At 41.7% G+C, this 16,736-nt stretch overlaps 1 protein-coding gene across 4 annotated transcripts in view; it reads left to right on the forward strand.

The window, feature by feature from the left end:
* Nucleotides 1-16,736, forward strand: part of LOC149241405 (calcium-transporting ATPase 5, plasma membrane-type-like) — a 293,316-nt gene that overhangs the window by 88,974 nt on the left and 187,606 nt on the right. The gene's annotated exons all lie outside the window — the stretch shown is intronic.

Consider the following 16,736-nt stretch of genomic DNA (forward strand, 5'->3'; position numbering starts at 1 on the left):
CAACCAGTTCAAGCCCTAACTCCTTATATCCTGACCTCGTTGGGGACATGCAAAGAAAGACAGAGAAAGAGCAGACTGCTCTAATGCCACTGATCCGGATTTAAACAGGAACGCAACAAATTACAGATATAAACATACCTATAGAGATGCAGCAGAAATAATACTTCATTTCATTACTGTAAAATACTGAAATATGCTTACAAACAGAAATGGAAATAAACTAGCTAGGGCGATGGTAGCTTATCTCTGAGAAGAGATGTGGCGGCTACATGCCTTTGAACTGTCTTACAATGAGGCTCGCAGGCCTATTTATTGTTGAGAAACAATGGAAAACCCTAAACATCCAAAAACCTAACCCTAGGAGATGAAGCGCCAAACTATGGGCCCCGTTTTGGGTAAATTGGTACATCAACTTCCCGGGGTTGTAACTTTGGCATACGATCTCCGTTTGACGCGCACAATACCTCATTAGAAAGATCTATCTGAGGACTACAACTTTGGGAAGAGCAACATAAGTCCATGGACCGATGTTGCTCCCAGTTTTCCCAGAAAACGTCGTTTAGGGCATCAAAATGGCTCAGGAAGTTCAGGACCCGAAAAACTGCTAAAAATAGTAAACTGTGCTACAATTAAGGAAACTGAAAAACTAAAAGAAACAATGGTGGGGGTCCATCTGGAATTGGCGGGTGGCCACCAATATCCACCTGGATTAGCAAGAGAAGGTTGCCAAACAAAAGAAAGAAGCTGCTGCAAAGGCCGCCGCGGAGACAATGTGCGCTGAAAAGGAGCGAGCAGACAAGGAACGTACAGAAAAGGAGCAAGCATCGACTTCCCCGCATTCTACAGAGTAGGAGCTATCTGCACAGGGCGATGATGGGGGCAAGGAGGTGTCCACCCCCTTTAAATTCTAGAAGCGCACCAAAGAGATAGTGACAGGTTTGCGAAAGAAGTGAAAATCAGATAAACATTCACCAGTGGACCCTCTTGTACTCACAGAGGGCGATTTAGATGAGATCGGCGACAAAGTTAGAGATACCACATCAGAGCTATGGTCGCACTTTGAGCAGCAGTATATGCAAACACTAGGGAGTGTCCAGAAGGATCTGTGCGAGCTGTAGATCTAGGCCGGTAGGATCTAGGCGAGCGTTGGGCAAGCGAGCCTAACTCAAGCGAACGTGAGTGTCCCAGAAGTGGAATGGACATTGGACCTAAGGATCATTCCTTTACCAGAAGGATCCTTGCGAGCAGATAAGCAAGAAGATCGTGGCACGCTAGAACAGATCAAGGATATTGGACTCAATGTGGCTGCACTGCCGCTCCCGACCCTCCATGCATTGCATCAGGGGGTCTCAGATGAGTTGCGGATTAGGGAGCAGCATGCCCTTGCAGTCCTCAATGAATTTAAAGTCAACAATGAATAGATGTACGAGGAGAAGACACAGGCGCTAAAGGAGAAAGAGGAAATGCAATCGCGACGCGCAAATCTAGAGTCAGCAATTGAACAAGCCTGCAAAACAATTCCAGAATTGCATATCCCAGACGATGTGCAGGCCGAGACAAAAGTCAAAAAATTAGCTGTTGTGGTGCGCGATGCCAAAGAGGAGGTTGGGCGAGTCACTTTCGAGTTCCAGATGAAGATATCCGAACTCCATCTCAAGCTTCAACCAACTACACCGCTAGAAGTTTGGGAACAAAGAGGTGCAACTATAAAAGAATCCATGGGTCAACTAGATGTCGTAGTTCACGGTTGCGACCAACTATTCAATCAGGCAATGGGCCTATGGGATACATTGCAGGAGGACCCTAAGCTGCAACAGTTGAACACAGAGATCAGGGAAGCGCAACAAAAATATGATGAAATCAGTACGACTGCGCGGACGTTGGTGCTAGTCCAGCACTTCACATGCTTGCAGGAAGGCAAGGCGATTCAAATGCAGATCCAGGAGTTACAGAAAAAGCAGTCCCTGCTAAGAGACCGACTTCAGCCTTGGACAGAGGAAGCCAACCAACTTTCACAAAATATTCATGAGAAGCTGAAGGCCATGCAACAGACCCAACAAACTACGCAACTTGCAGTGGAGGGGCCAACCACAGAGAAATTGGTCCAGGAGGTACAACAAGCAACAGAACAGAGTACCGCGGAGCTTCAAACATTGACCAAGGCATTAAGCGAACTCCACCAGAAAGTGGAACAACTAGTTGAGTGACTCGAGGGCGAGTCACAATCTTTGTGTTGGGGACCTGTTGGGATGGGGTCCTTAGGGATAGAATTGAATTAATTTAGTCATTTTTTGTAAAGAATTTTGTAAAGAATGTAAAGTCTTTGCAAAATATGGATGCAGAGCGCCGCGCGCGTAGCTAGTCAAGAGTCACAAGGGCCTTAGCCCCTTGTTTGGGTAAGTGATAGGCGGTTTTGAAGACTCACCCATGAGCTGGGGGCCATGGTATTGTATTAGAAAAACTATAAATAGTTGAGTCATAGCGAGTCTCAAAGAGAACATAACGGAAGAATGAGTAGTATGAAGGAATGAATGATGTTGTAAGGGTTTGATAGACAGGAAGGTTTGTTCCTGTCAGTAGTGAAGGAAAGGCTCCGTAGTTGAGTGCGCGGAGGCCTGGAAGAGTCCACAGCTGAGTGCGTGGACCCCTGCAGCTGAGTGCGCAGGGTAGTTGAAGTCTGTACTGGAAAGATTCTGATTAATAAAGACTGATTTTGGGTTGGAAATACTTGCATCTATCTGTTTAATTATTATGTCACTTTCACTGCTGTTTTTATAATTCAATGTGTTTTCTCTGCACGAATCGGGTTAATTGAACATGTTTATGCTTAACAAAATGATTGAATGATATTCGTGAAGATCTAAATCTATTTTAGGTTAGTTTCAGATAAGGAAGATAGGTCTGCACGACAGCAGATCTAGATCTCAGAAGCCCTAGAAGACCTATTCAGTTGCGCGAAAGTAGCAGACATATCTTGTTAGGGCCTGATTAATGCCATTGGCTGGTCCCACAAAGAATTGAAGGTAGTTAGGGCCGAATTAGCAGTCTTAACTCTATTGGAAGGTTAGATCTGTGCAGAAGCCAATCTAAGGCATTGAAAGACATCACATTAGACTCTGGATGTAGAAACTTGGTTCTTGCATCCTCCAATACTGCTTCGGATGAGACTGCGACCTGCGCTACACGAGTTGCTGCCGAAAGGGCTAGCAGTGTAGGGTTTTGTTGGTTGCCGCAACTAACTCCGAAGTGTTGTGAAAATCGCGATAAAATCACGATTTTATCGTTTTATCGCGATTTTTTCGATAAAATGATTTTATTGCGGGTAATTTTTTTTGCACGATTTTTATGAAATTATCGCGATAAATTCGAATTTATTGCAATAACAATCGAAATTATCGTGGGGGTCTCCGGTAGCGAGGTTTTATAATGTTTTTTTTGGTTTTTTTATGAAATCATTTGCACAGTTGGGGCAACGAGGTTTTATAAGGGATGCTAAATGTTCGAAATGCAATTTTTTTTTGAAAGAAACAAATAATTTTTGAGTGGGGCAACTTAATGATCAAGTCTAGGCCCTAGTATTGATATGCTATTCATGGTAATGTTAAATTCTTAAAGTAAAAGTGACATTCTCCTTAATCTTCATTTTCATCCTTTTACTTAAATTTTTAACATTACCATGAAATGACTCAGGATGTTTGAGAGTGATTCTAGCCTCATTGGATTTCATATGGAGAAAGTAGAATTTTAGATTTCATTCAAAATGCAACAGACTTATTAGTTTTTCAGGATTTCAGGATTGGGAGATTGTAATGTTTCCAGGTGACACCACCTGCCCGGGCTACCCCTGCCACCAATAGAGAATGTGGTCTACCTCCTATAGCTCCTACTTCTAGTTCTTCAGCTTCTAGAGCATAGCAGAATCCACTGCCAACTCCACCAGCACCAACATCTACATCTAGAGGGAAAGGGAAAGCTGTGGCATTTTCTTGCAAGAGGGGCAGAGGAAATTAATAGGATTAAACTTTAGTTATTTTCTTCATTTTATTGTATCTGACATTATGACATGCTGAGATACATTATTATATTTTTTGTTGATATTTTGAGGCTGAGTTGGGACTCAAGAGTCAGGACTTACTATTCAGGACATGATTCAATGTTATGTGTGATTTTAGCACTAGAAATGATATTAAACATCTTATATATTAGTTCTTTTATCATATTTATGTGTCAATGTATTTATTTTATGTTGTAGATGGTTTAGATATTAAAAAAATTGAAAAAAATGAAAAAAATGAATATTTTTGTACAAAACGATTTTTTCCCGATTATTTCCGATTATTTCCTGATAATTACGATTTTTTCCGATTTTTTCCTCGCGCCGATATTATCTCGATAACGATTAATGCAACATTGCTCCAAACTTGGGTCTGGACCCCTTAAGCCAACATAAACCCTTTTCACATATTTCTCATCTGGGTACACATTTGGCCATTGGGTCCACAAGGAGTTAGCCTCCCCCTCTCCTTGTACACACTTTGGGTTGGGCCTGGAACGTTGCCTGAAGGTTGATGCAGCTAAAAAGAAATTTAAAATCATAATTTGGTCACTTACAATAGGAAATGTACCATAAAATGCAAAATATGGGTAGGACATAAAAATTTAGCATGTTGTCAAAAGCCAATCATGAGCTCTACCCCTTATCATGGCCATCACCCTGGTTCCTAGGGCCCCTATGTGAGCCCCCTGCATCATTAAGGAACCCATGATTGTCCCAACCCCTAGTGGGTGATGAATTGCCCAACCTTAAGGGGGTATTCACTGCTATATCATTCACATCATGCTCTCATTCCTTGGAGCCCCGAGTAGTTATAAAAGAAAAATCAATAAAAGGCAAAAGGCATATGAAGAAGGGTGGAAAAACAAAGTTTGGGGTAACTCATGTACCACGATTGCTCCCTCCTACATCTATACACCCATGTGTGGGCTTCCCTTGTTATAGCTACCCTTGTACCATGGCATGTGGCTTGGAGCCTTCCCTGTTGCCCCACTCCATTCCATCATTATTTCATGTGACACCTGCCATCTAACAGACGTACCATGGACCCGTCTCCCTTAGTGGTTGAAAACGCATAATAGGGTCCTTAATTAACCTCCCTGATGAACCTAGGGACACCTTTACATTCTAAAGCCCATTATGGAAGGGCATACCACTATGAAGTGCCCACTTGGTTCCATGGTTTGTAAGCTCATTTGCTCAATTGTAATAATGGATTGTTGTATTAGAATTCGAGGAGACGCATTGGATCTTATACAAGATTGCAGATGGGTCTTCATCTTGGGGTTTGGTCTCCCTATATAGGATCCAAGCCCTCTAGAGGGTCTTAATGGCATTTATAGGGTGAGCATTGAGAGCCATGGGCCTCCACTATAATAGAGAGCAGATAGCCACACCATGGGATCACTTAACACTACTTATTGCTTGCTCATGTATCACTTGTTCGATGATGATGATGCACCTGGACAACCTAGCCTAGCCGGTTACACACTTGCACCACACAATTAGCTGTTGATCCAGGGCCCAGATGGGGTTTTGTCTCTCATAAGGAGACAAAGGAGGGCTTGCATCATTATCCCTTACAGATGGAGCGCATGCTTGATTGATTTAGTGGGAGACCCATGAGGATGTTCTTTATGCCCCCCACAACCACTTTAGAGCACCACAATTTATTTGCTTGGAGATTAAGGGGTCACCCCCTTCATCACTATTTTTGGAGCCCTCCTACTCATTTTGGCACATGAGGGACTTCATTTGGCCTTCCAACAACCCTTCTACCTATCTTTCTATCATTTCAGCCCTCTTGAGAGGCTAATTATTCTTATTATGGAGCTATTTGGTGGGCTTGTCACCAAAAGTATTGTTATTTTGCACATGATTTTATTATAGGGGCATCATTAGGCTAAATTAGGTTATTTGAACCCCTTAGAGGATTGTATAAAGATAAGAGAGGTGTTCTCTCTCATTCATCATCACTTGGATTTAGGATATATCTTTCTAAAGATTTCAAACCCACAATTTGTGGAATGATTTGGATGATTAAATGCATTTTGATGTGTGGAATATTTTTGCTATCTCTCTTGGAGCTTCTATTTTGCAAGCTTATGAATGGATATACTCTTTTTTTCATGTAAGTGCTTTTTTCATGTCTAATATATGGAATGCTATGTAATGATTTTACTTGTGCCCTAAAAATTAATGCGAATTTATGAAACACTTGTAATCTTGGCTTGTTGCATATGTTATTCATCTTGGCAAGAATAACGAATTTCCTAGGGGTAGGTTATGCACCTTTTACCTTGAAACTCCATCAAATGTTGCATATTGAAGTATAAAATTCTAAAGTTGCTGTGAAGCTGCATCCATAGAGAGCGTAGTTGCTTCTTTAGATCTCCTTGAAGAGCGAAGTTCCTAAACCTTGATCATTTTGACTCCAATCTTCCCAATTGCTAGGCACTGGTCCTAGAACCTTGGTGATCACGTTAACTTAACGAAATATCATTCTTTCACCTCTTTTCTTCCAATTTCTTCGTCCCCTAAGGATAAGGAGATTATCTAGGGTTTGGTGCGAAATTTTAGTGAGGAGGAATTTTAGGATTCCGTCCGGATAGTTTCTTCATTTATGTCTCCTCTAGGCATCCTCCAATTTTGAATGAATTCCGACAGTGGAATTTCAAATAAATTGATGCCCTAGCTATCACACTAAGAGGGAACCCTTGAAGCTTCTTTGACTTGGGGATTTCTTGAAGGTTCACACTTTGTAGTTAATCATTCAAAACCTTTTCTTTTAACTATAGGTGATCATTGGATGAGCCTTCACCATGGTATGTCTCTCAACCCTTGGTCTCTTATAGTATTTCTCTCAAGGGGTTTTTCGTGGAAAGTCACCCTAGCTTCTCCCAAAGCTCGCACTTTAATTGAATCTTTCCATTGAATGAGACATCCTTTCCTTAGTTTGAATCCTAGTATAAACACATCAATCAAAAGTGAGGGATTTTGGAAGTTTTGATCTTAGGCATTCATCATTTTTTAATATTCCTAAGCCCGAGGTCATCCTTTATAGGCCTTTCTTGGGGAGCCTTTTGACTTTTCTTTAAGTATTTGAACCATTAATTGAGCCTCTCCTTTGAATGGGCCTAGGAAATCACATTATACTTTGCCATTGATCCTATCATTCAAGTGATTTCCTCCATATCGGGACTCCTCCCATCGGGGAAAGTCTGTAAATGATAGGGGACATTGACTGAGGTGACAGTGGTTTCTCGTCCCATTGTTGTCACTTGGTCTAGTAGTGGTCCCTTTGGAACCCCTCCTAGGATCCCTACTAGATTGAGCGATAACAGGTACATGAATTTTCTCACATATCCTTGGGCACGGAGTCTTCAAATCTTCAAGTACACTTTAGTTGTCAACATATCCTATGTAACAAACAAGAGAAGAAAATAAAAAGTTATTATTATTAAAGCTTGGGTTTCATGCTCTTTATTGATGGTCTTCTAGGTAAAAGCATGTTCTTCATGCTTCTAGGGTTTGTTAGGTATTAGGATTTATTGTCATGAGTCAAAAGGAGTCAACATCATGTTTATAAGACCCTTCAGGACAAAATGTAATTGTAAAAAAAATTATTTTTGTCTTGAAAGTCCTGGAAACTCCAAAAGTACAAGTCGTCCCTAATAGTTGCAAGTCAGCCTAAAGGAGGGAATTCAACCCCTTGGAAAGGCTATATAAAGGAGCAGTTCAACCTCATTTAGCACTCATTCACTCAAGAAGTTCTATCTCTCAAGGAAGAATTCGATCTATAGTTGGGAAGTAGGAAAAAGACAAGCAAAGGCCAAGGAAAAGAAAGATGGAAAATCTTGGTTTTGGGCTCTATCTCTCTCACACATGCAAAGTTCTAGGATTTCTAATGTTGCAGGAAGAGGCTGAAGTTGCAGGTCCCACTAGGACAAAGTGTAATATGTTGTAGCTAGAAGGAAGAATACCCTACCTTGACCTCGTTGACGTTGGGAGAAGTTGTCTTGTTCTAGGAAGGTCTCAGGATGAAGGTGAATTAGGGTTTCTGTAGAAACTGCAAGGCTGAAATTGCAGGATCAAAGTTGCAGAACGAGTTGCAGTATTGAAGCTGACAGGTCAAAGTTGCAGTTTGTAGCTAGTTGGTGCATAATTAAGGAATGACTAGAAGGAGGGCTGACTTGGTACTTGGAGAAGGACTTGGTCTAGGGTTTGGGTCTTTCTGTCTCAATTGAAGCATCTATAAGAATAGAAGAGTTTTCTGGGTTTTCCCTTGGAGTGGTTTTTCCCTAACTGAGAGCCTATATGTGTGTCCTTTGTGATTGTTGTTTCGTTCTTGATATTTGTTTACTGAAATGATCTAACTAAAGAACATAAAGAAGACTAATGAGTTCACAAGCAAATATTAAGTTTAAGGAAAATAAGAATTAACAATTGCCATTGTACATTTTCCAACACACTAGACATCTTATACATGTTATATATTAGTTTTGTTTTCATATTTATGTGGCAATGCATTTATTTGATGTTATTGTTGCTTTAGATGTTAAAACAAATTGAAAAAAAATGAACACTTTGTAGTTTTCTTTTTAATTTAGCTGATGTTTGTCAATTTTTACCGATATTCCCTATTTCTACGGTTTTTTGATTTTTTGCACCGTTGCCAATTTTTTGCCGATGTTGATGTCAGCAACACTAATTCCAAGTGCTAGCATTGGAAACCCTTGGGAAGTTCAACATCTATTTTACAAGTTCTTGTTTTACTTCATTGTTATACATATTTAGAGCTTGTTTCTAGCACTTGTTGGCCTATTGTTACATGTATATTTTATTCCCAAGTGATATCGTCCAAGACTTCTTGTTTTCTAGTGCACAATCTTTCTCTTGAATGGTCTCTTGCATGCTTCAAATCTGTAAATTTTGTGGTTTTTATCATATAACACATTTAGAAGTTAAGGAGAACCCTAAACTTGTTCTCTCTTAGCATATGATCAATTGGTAATAAAAGCACACTTTGCACCATTAATTTATGCTAGTTTGTTTCACTCTTGTGCCCTAGAGTAGCTGAAAAGTTGTTCATGCCTTTTGGAAGTTTTATTTCTTAGTGATGATCATTTAATTGCTAATTTGAAATTGTCCATTTGGTTTATCTTACATATAAGATTTGGCACACACATCCACTAGCTCCTAACCCTATTTTCTCAAGTGGATATATTGATGTCCAGTGGCTCCTAACCCTCTTTTCCCAAGTGGATATATTGATGGTTTATGCTATTATTCTTAACTTATTAACTTTTAAGCATTTGATCACTTACTAGAATCCTTGTGTATTGTATTGTTATATATATTGTGGTTTCCTTAAAGTAATTCGTAAACTTGTATAGTTATAGTTCACTTAAACAACTTTACTTTCATTAATTGGGATGCCCTTCTCAGCTTCTAGGAGCTGACCTAAAGTGAAGGGGAAATAATACTAAGGTGCCAATGGTGCATTTCCCATTTTGTTGCCATAGTTAACACCTGCGTTGGGACATTTCATAAGGGTGTTAGTTCAAGTGGTAATAGGGTAAATTGACTCACCATATTCCTATAGTGGGTCCAATGCCTTTGGCTATTTTGTAGTGCATTGATTATGCCTAGGGCACAAAAATAAATGGAAATCAACAGAAAACAGTGTTGCATGAAAATCAGTTCTAGATTACCATTAAATCTCCTATTAAAAATCAGCAAGAAGAGGAAAAACTAATGGAGATTGCAAACCCTACACTAGATCTCAAAAAACAAACAAAATGCAAGCATATATTTTTATACATTCCTGGGAATATAGAAATGGTAGATCAGAATCAATCCCCACCCCATAATACCTTATTAAATGGTGATGAAAACATTGGATTTCCCCTAACTTACTCGATGAAACATGCTGGCAAACTCCTCTGTTCTCAATCCCCTAGCTATGTTTTTCAAATTGAGTTTAAAAAAAAAAAATCAGGTCTTAAAGGGTACTTAGTGCAAATAGGTTGATATTCTCCACTGAATCTGGAGATAATATCAAGGCTTTTAAAAAGTCATGATATATTGCAATACTTGAGATATTATTGTGATATTGGTAAGATTGTCTCGAAGAGGATTATGAATGAGGCAAGCCACATCCATGGACCTAGGAACCATGCTATATTTTCCTGTATCACATCTGAATGTTGAAACAAGTTGATAACCTGCAATAGGTTTGAGTGCTCTCTTGGGGTTCTCATGCATCTTAATGAGGAAGATTAAGGTTCCAAATGGACAGCACATCTTTAAAAGTACCAAAAGAGGAACAAGTAGAACCATTACAATTCCAACATGCGATGAAGATAGATGTTGTCCCCCCTTGACCTGATGGGAGTATCATTTGGCTGGGAAGGATGTGAAAATGTAGGCAAGAGGAGTCATGTATAACTACCCCAAGATCCTAGATAACACAACCCATCTGCTTTCTTTCTTGATTGCTACCAATTGTGCATTAGCCTTCCTGAAAGCAGTGGACAAGGGGTGGCCCCTTGTTCTCCAAGTAATAAACCTGTGGTGCTCCCAAGTGGGTGTGGGGGCACACAAGTGTCCTCATGGGTCTCCAAACAAATCGAAGATGCTTGTAGACCATCTGCAAGGGCTTGGATGATGGTATAAGTGATGCCACATCACCATACAAGTCTTGGGTCATCTGCCAAGTGCATAATGTGACTGTGGGGCCGACTGGGCATGGTGAACCAGGTGCATCTTCCTTGTCCAATAGGTGAACCATAAGCGATCTCTGAATGACTCTGGGGATCCATGGAATGGTACCTGCTGCTGTGGAGGCCCATGGCTCTCTACACACACCCTACATGTGCCAATGTAGCCCTCTGGAGGGTTAAGACCCCGTATAGAGAGACCAAACCCAAAATGAAGACCATCTGTAATCCTGCATAAGATCCAATGCATCCCCATACCTTCCAGCATATCAAGTCATTAAAGCAATCAAGTAAAAGAGTTTACAAACCATGGAAAACAAGTGGGCACTTCATAATGGCATGCCCTTCCATAGTGGGCTTTGGCATGTGCTAATGTCTCCAAGCTCCAAGAGGGGTTAACCAATCATCCTATTAGGTGGTTTCTGCTTCTAAAGGGGGTGATATGTTCATGGTACACCCGTTAAATGGTGGTGGCATGTGTGAAAATTTGGTAACACCAAATCCTACTGTAGCAACTGATTTAGTTTCTTCTATTTTTTAAATAATTGAACAAATTATTTACTGCATCCTACAGTAAATATCGAGACTAATACACCGCAACCTTCACAAATACAATACTGCGGAAGAAATAAAAACACTGGAAGAATAGATGCACACACACAATAATATACCGTTGTTTTTCGACCAATGTCCCTGGAAAAACCCAACTTGGGAAAATCGGTGCAACAGATGAGGGTTTTGTTATTATGCAGTAGTAAATCTGAGTACAAACCTATGGAAGCTCAAATCTAGCTTTCCATATAGAGAAATAACTGATAGGAGATCTAGTGAGAAAAAACTCACTCCAACTGGTGATCCGACACTGACCTTGGCTCAAGATGAGTTGCCCCTTACTGCCTCCATGTCAGCCTACACATATCTCTGTCCTGCAACTCGGACCAACGTTTCTCTCGCTAACTGATCAACTGCTAGTTGGAAAATCGATCCTCTTGGCCTTTGGGCTCCCACTCCGACTTCTCACACTGAATTTCAACTTCTCCTCAGCAAAATACAAATCTCCCTCTGAAGCTCTGCGCTGCCTCTCTGTGGCACTCACTGCCTCTCTGCTATGCACTCACCGGACTGGAGAAACTTCCTTTCGACCTTACTATCCCTGCCCCTCTCTAACTGCTTCGACTTCACTGAATCACCTCCGGCAATTGACTACTGCTACTTTGGAGTTTGATTTCCTAGCAAAATCAAATTCCTTGTCTCTCAAGTGTGTTCTCCAAACCCCATTGAATTTCTTCTTATAATCTCTCGTTGAGACATCAATGACCAATATTAAAACATAATCGATGGCTAAGATTAACTAGAACTCGATCCACGTCTTCTTCTAGAAGATTTTCACCATGGCTTAAATAATGCCATTTAATTAATCAATTTTCTTAAGTTTAGACTTAGGCACCATTAAAAAAATATTAATTATTTTAATTAAGGCGTATCTAGGTGGAATTTCTAGAAACGATTTTCTGGTTTTGGAGAATACATGTATTCTAGCCTCTTCACAAAGTTTTGTGGCTAGAACACATTCGATGCTACAAAAATCAACACTCCCTCTTAGCGAGGAATGTGTTCTAGTGCTGCAACCCACTGAAGCAACACCCTGTCTCTGCAACACCTCCTGTTACGCTGTTGATGTTTAGTTGCTACCGCACACCAACTACTGCACAACTCTAATAAACGCTGCATCTGTGTCGCTGCTAGCCCTACGGAACTGCTGCCAAAATTGCAACTCCCTCTCCATCTGCTGCTGCTACAATTGCAACTACTGCAACGGAAAAACATCCAAAATACTGAAACAATTGTGGTCAGTCTAATGCATCTGTAACTTGAATCCTGACTGCTGCTAGACTCTGCGCTGCCACTGAAGCCTCTGCGCTGCTGCTGACTCTACTCTATTCCATCTACATTGTTGCCAACTGTGAAAAATCGGTGACCCAATTCCTTATTGCAGCAAACTGATAATATTTCTCCTACTTTTTAAATTATTTGAACAAGTTATATGTATTTTTCTACGACAAATATTGAAACACATACACTATAGCCTACACAAAATAAATACTGCGGAAACTAAATACGGCACAGGAGAGAAATAAACACACACACATCTACACAGTTGTTTTTGGACAATGTCCCCGGAAAAACCCAACTTGGGAAAACCAGTGCAGCAGCTGAGGGTTTTATTATTATGCAGTAGTTTCTGAGTACAAATCGTTGGATGCCCAAACTGGCTATCCGATACAGAGAAAAATTGGCAAAGAGTTAGTGAGAAAAATCTCACACTGATTCGGGAGATCCGACACTGATCAGGGACAGGCTGGCTGGCCCCATGCTACCTCTGCGCAACTTCTGTGTCAATCCTACACAACTCTGCATCACACTTGCTGGGCTCTGTGTCACCTCCTCTTTTGATCTCCTGCTGTCTGGAAATTCGACCCTCTGGCCCTTCGGTCTCACACCCTGGCTTCTAGCACTAGATCTCGACTCTCCCAGTTGAATTTCAAACTCCCTCTGAAGCTTTGCGCTCCCTCTGTGTGGCACTGCGTTGCCTCACTGAACTACTCTATCCCTTCTCTGCTTTGCACTCTCTAGATATGGAAAAATCTCCTTCGGACTACTATCCCTACCCCTCGTTGCAAGAAGATCACTCGACCTTACTTCGGCAACTCAACGCTACTACTCTTGAGAAATTCGATCTCTGATCTCTCAATCGATGTGCCCTCCAAGTCCCCATCAAGCTCCTTCTTATAATTTCTTGTTGGAGCTCCAACGGCCAAGATTGAAACATAATCAATGGCTAAGATTAATTAGGAGTTGATCCTCGTCTTCTTCTGGAAGATTCACACCTGATTTAATTAATACCCTTTAATTAACTAGATTTCCTAAGTTTAGACTTAGGGAACCATTTTAAAAGTTAATTGTTTTAATTAAACCATCTCTAGGTGGAATTTTCCCAGACGATTTCTGGGTATTGGAGAATGCATGTGCCTTAGCCTCTCTGCAAAATCTTGAGGCAAGAGCACATCTGATGCTACAGAAATCAACACTCTCTCTTAGTAAGGAATGTGCTCTAGTGTTGCAACCTACTGAAGCATCATTCTATCTCTGCACCATCTCCTGCTGTGTTGCTGATGTCTGGCTCTACTGCCCACCAACTACTACGCAACTCTGATAAGAGCTACATTTGTGCTGCTGCTGACTTTGCTGAACTGTTGTCAACTACTGCATCTGCACTATAATCCTCTCTCCATCTGCCACTGCTGCAACTGCAACATCTGCAATGGAAAAGCATCCAAAATATTGAACCAAATGTGTTTTGTATGATGCATCCGTTGTCCAAGTTCTGACTGTTGCTAGTCTCTGTGTTGTCACTGAAGCCTCTGCGCTACTGCTGACTCTGCTTTGTGCCAACTTCACTGTTGCCAACTTTGCTCTGCGCTACTTAGAATTTGATCGCTACTAGCTACTGCATCTATCACTCTGGCACCTGATTGCACCAACTGACATTGGTCCATCTTGCTACGCAGACTATGGGCTCCTGTAGCAAGGCACTGATTCATGAGGTGGACCTCCTCAAGAATCCTGCCCATCCTGTAGCTCTCTAGGCCTACAACTCCAGATCACCCCACCTCACCTCTGGAGGCATCTTGGCAATCATGGCAAACTCTTCCTCCAGTCTGGAGGACAACCTGTTGATCTCTGTGGATGTAGCTTGCTGATCCTGCTTCTCCTCCTTGTCCTTCTTTTTGAGAGGACACTAAGTGCTGTAGTGGCCCAGCTCACCACACCTGAAGCACTTGATCTTCGAAATATCCTTCTTTCTTCTGCGCTGCTCCTGCTGCCCCTTTGATGCAAGGGCCACATCCTCCTCTTCCTTCACCTGCTTCGTCCCACTGCTGCTACTGCCACTGATGGTGGCCTTTACCAGATCACGCCTCATTTCCTCTTGTTGTAGATCAACCCACACACGTTCCCAATCTGGTAGTTTTTCTCTGCCCAGGATACTCTGGACGAAAACTTTCCAATCTTCAGAAACGCTATTCAGCGCTAATCGTACAAACTCTGAGGGCTGGGGCGCTGACCCTACTGAAGCCAGTTGGTCCCAGACATCCTGAAGCCTCGTAAGGAAGGGGTCTACTCGCTCCCCTTTTTGCATCCTTGTGCATCTCAGCTTCTCCTCTAAGTACATCTTCCGCTGCTCGGAAGATCCTTCGTATAGCGTAGCTAAGGCTTCCCACATCTGTCGGGCAGTATCCTTGCCAGCTATATGGGATACTACATGATCTCGAACCCCGTCGAGAATGATCCTCTTAGTCTTCGCCATCTCAACCTTGTACTTCTTCAGCGGATTTGCATCAGCAGGTTCAACTATCACACTATCAACATAAGTTTTGAGATCATGCTCATCTAGAAGGCAGGAGATCCTAGCCTTCCAAATCAGATAGTTGGAGGCTCCATCCAACCGATCTTGATCTCTCAACCCAACTGATTCCATCTCTCCTGAAAAATTCGAGTTGCTTCCTCTTCTCTTCTGCACAATTGTTGCCCAACTATTCAAACTCCCTTATGGAGTGAGAAATCCTGCACACAGCTACTGCTGCTTTGCTATGAAAATTCGAACTTCTGCCTAGAAGTGCTCTGAGGAAGGAATTCCCTTAGTATGTGCTCTTCTCTCCCTCTGACGCTATTTTGCTAGCAACTGCTGCAAAATATCTGTGTCCCAGCTGAAGATTTGCTCTGCAATGAAAACACGTTGCTCCCTTCTGCCTCTGGAAAGCTTCGATCTCGAAATTGAATTTCTCTGTTGACTCACTCAGAGAAATCGATTTCCCCCCAAAACTTCGACCTCCTTCGCCCAAGGACTGTGCTGCCTCTAGGGTTTCGAATTGCTGCCTCTGTAGGAATTTCCAATTCCCTCTTCCTTCTGCAACTGAGCTCTTCTGCTCACGATATGTGCCCTGATACCATGTGATAAATCGGTGACCCGATTCCTTATTGCAACAAACTGATAATATTTCTCCTACTTGTTAAATTACTTGAACAAGTTACTTGCAGTTTTCTACGACAAATATTGAAATACATACACTGCAGCCTACACAAAATAAATATTGCGGAAACTAAATACGGCACAGGAGAGAAATAAACACACACACATCTACATAGTTGTTTTTGGACAATGTCCCCGAAAAAACCCAACTCGGGAAAACCGGTGCAACAACTGAGGGTTTTATTATTATGCAGTAGTTTCTGAGTACAAATCATTGGATGCCCAAACTGGCTATCTGATACAGAGAAAAACTAGCAAAGAGTTAGTGAGAAAAATCTCACACTGATTTGGGAGATCTGACACTGATCAGGGACAGGTTGGCTGGCCCCACGCTGCCTCTGTACAGCTTCTGCGTCAATCCTATGCAACTCTACGTCACACTTGCTGGGCTCTGCGTCACCTCCTCTTCTTATCTCCTGCTGTCTGGAAATTCGACCCTCTAGCCCTTCGGTCTCACACCCCGACTTCTGGCACTAGATCTCGACTCTTCCAGCTGAATTTCGAAATCCCTCTAAAGCTTTGCACTGCCTCAGCGTGGCACTGCGCTGCCTCACTGAACTTCTCTACGCCTTCTCTGCCTTGCACTCTCCGGATATGGAAAACTCTCCTTCGGATTACTATCCCTGCCTCTCACTACAAGAAGATCACTCGATATTACTCTGACAACTCAATGCTGCTACTCTTGAGAAATTCAATCACTGATCTCTTAATCAATGTGTCCTCCAATTCCCCATCAAGCTCCATATAATATCTCATTGGAGCTCCAATGACCAAGATTAAAACATAATCAATGGCTAAGATTAACTGGGAGTTGATCTTCGTCTTCTTCTAGAAGATTCATAACTGATTTAATTAATACCCTTTAATTAAC

This window comes from Pinus tabuliformis, chromosome 8 (assembly GCF_031772625.1).
Source record: "Pinus tabuliformis cultivar Carrire ecotype Pingquan chromosome 8, CPIR1, whole genome shotgun sequence".
Lineage (NCBI taxonomy): Eukaryota > Viridiplantae > Streptophyta > Pinopsida > Pinales > Pinaceae > Pinus > Pinus tabuliformis.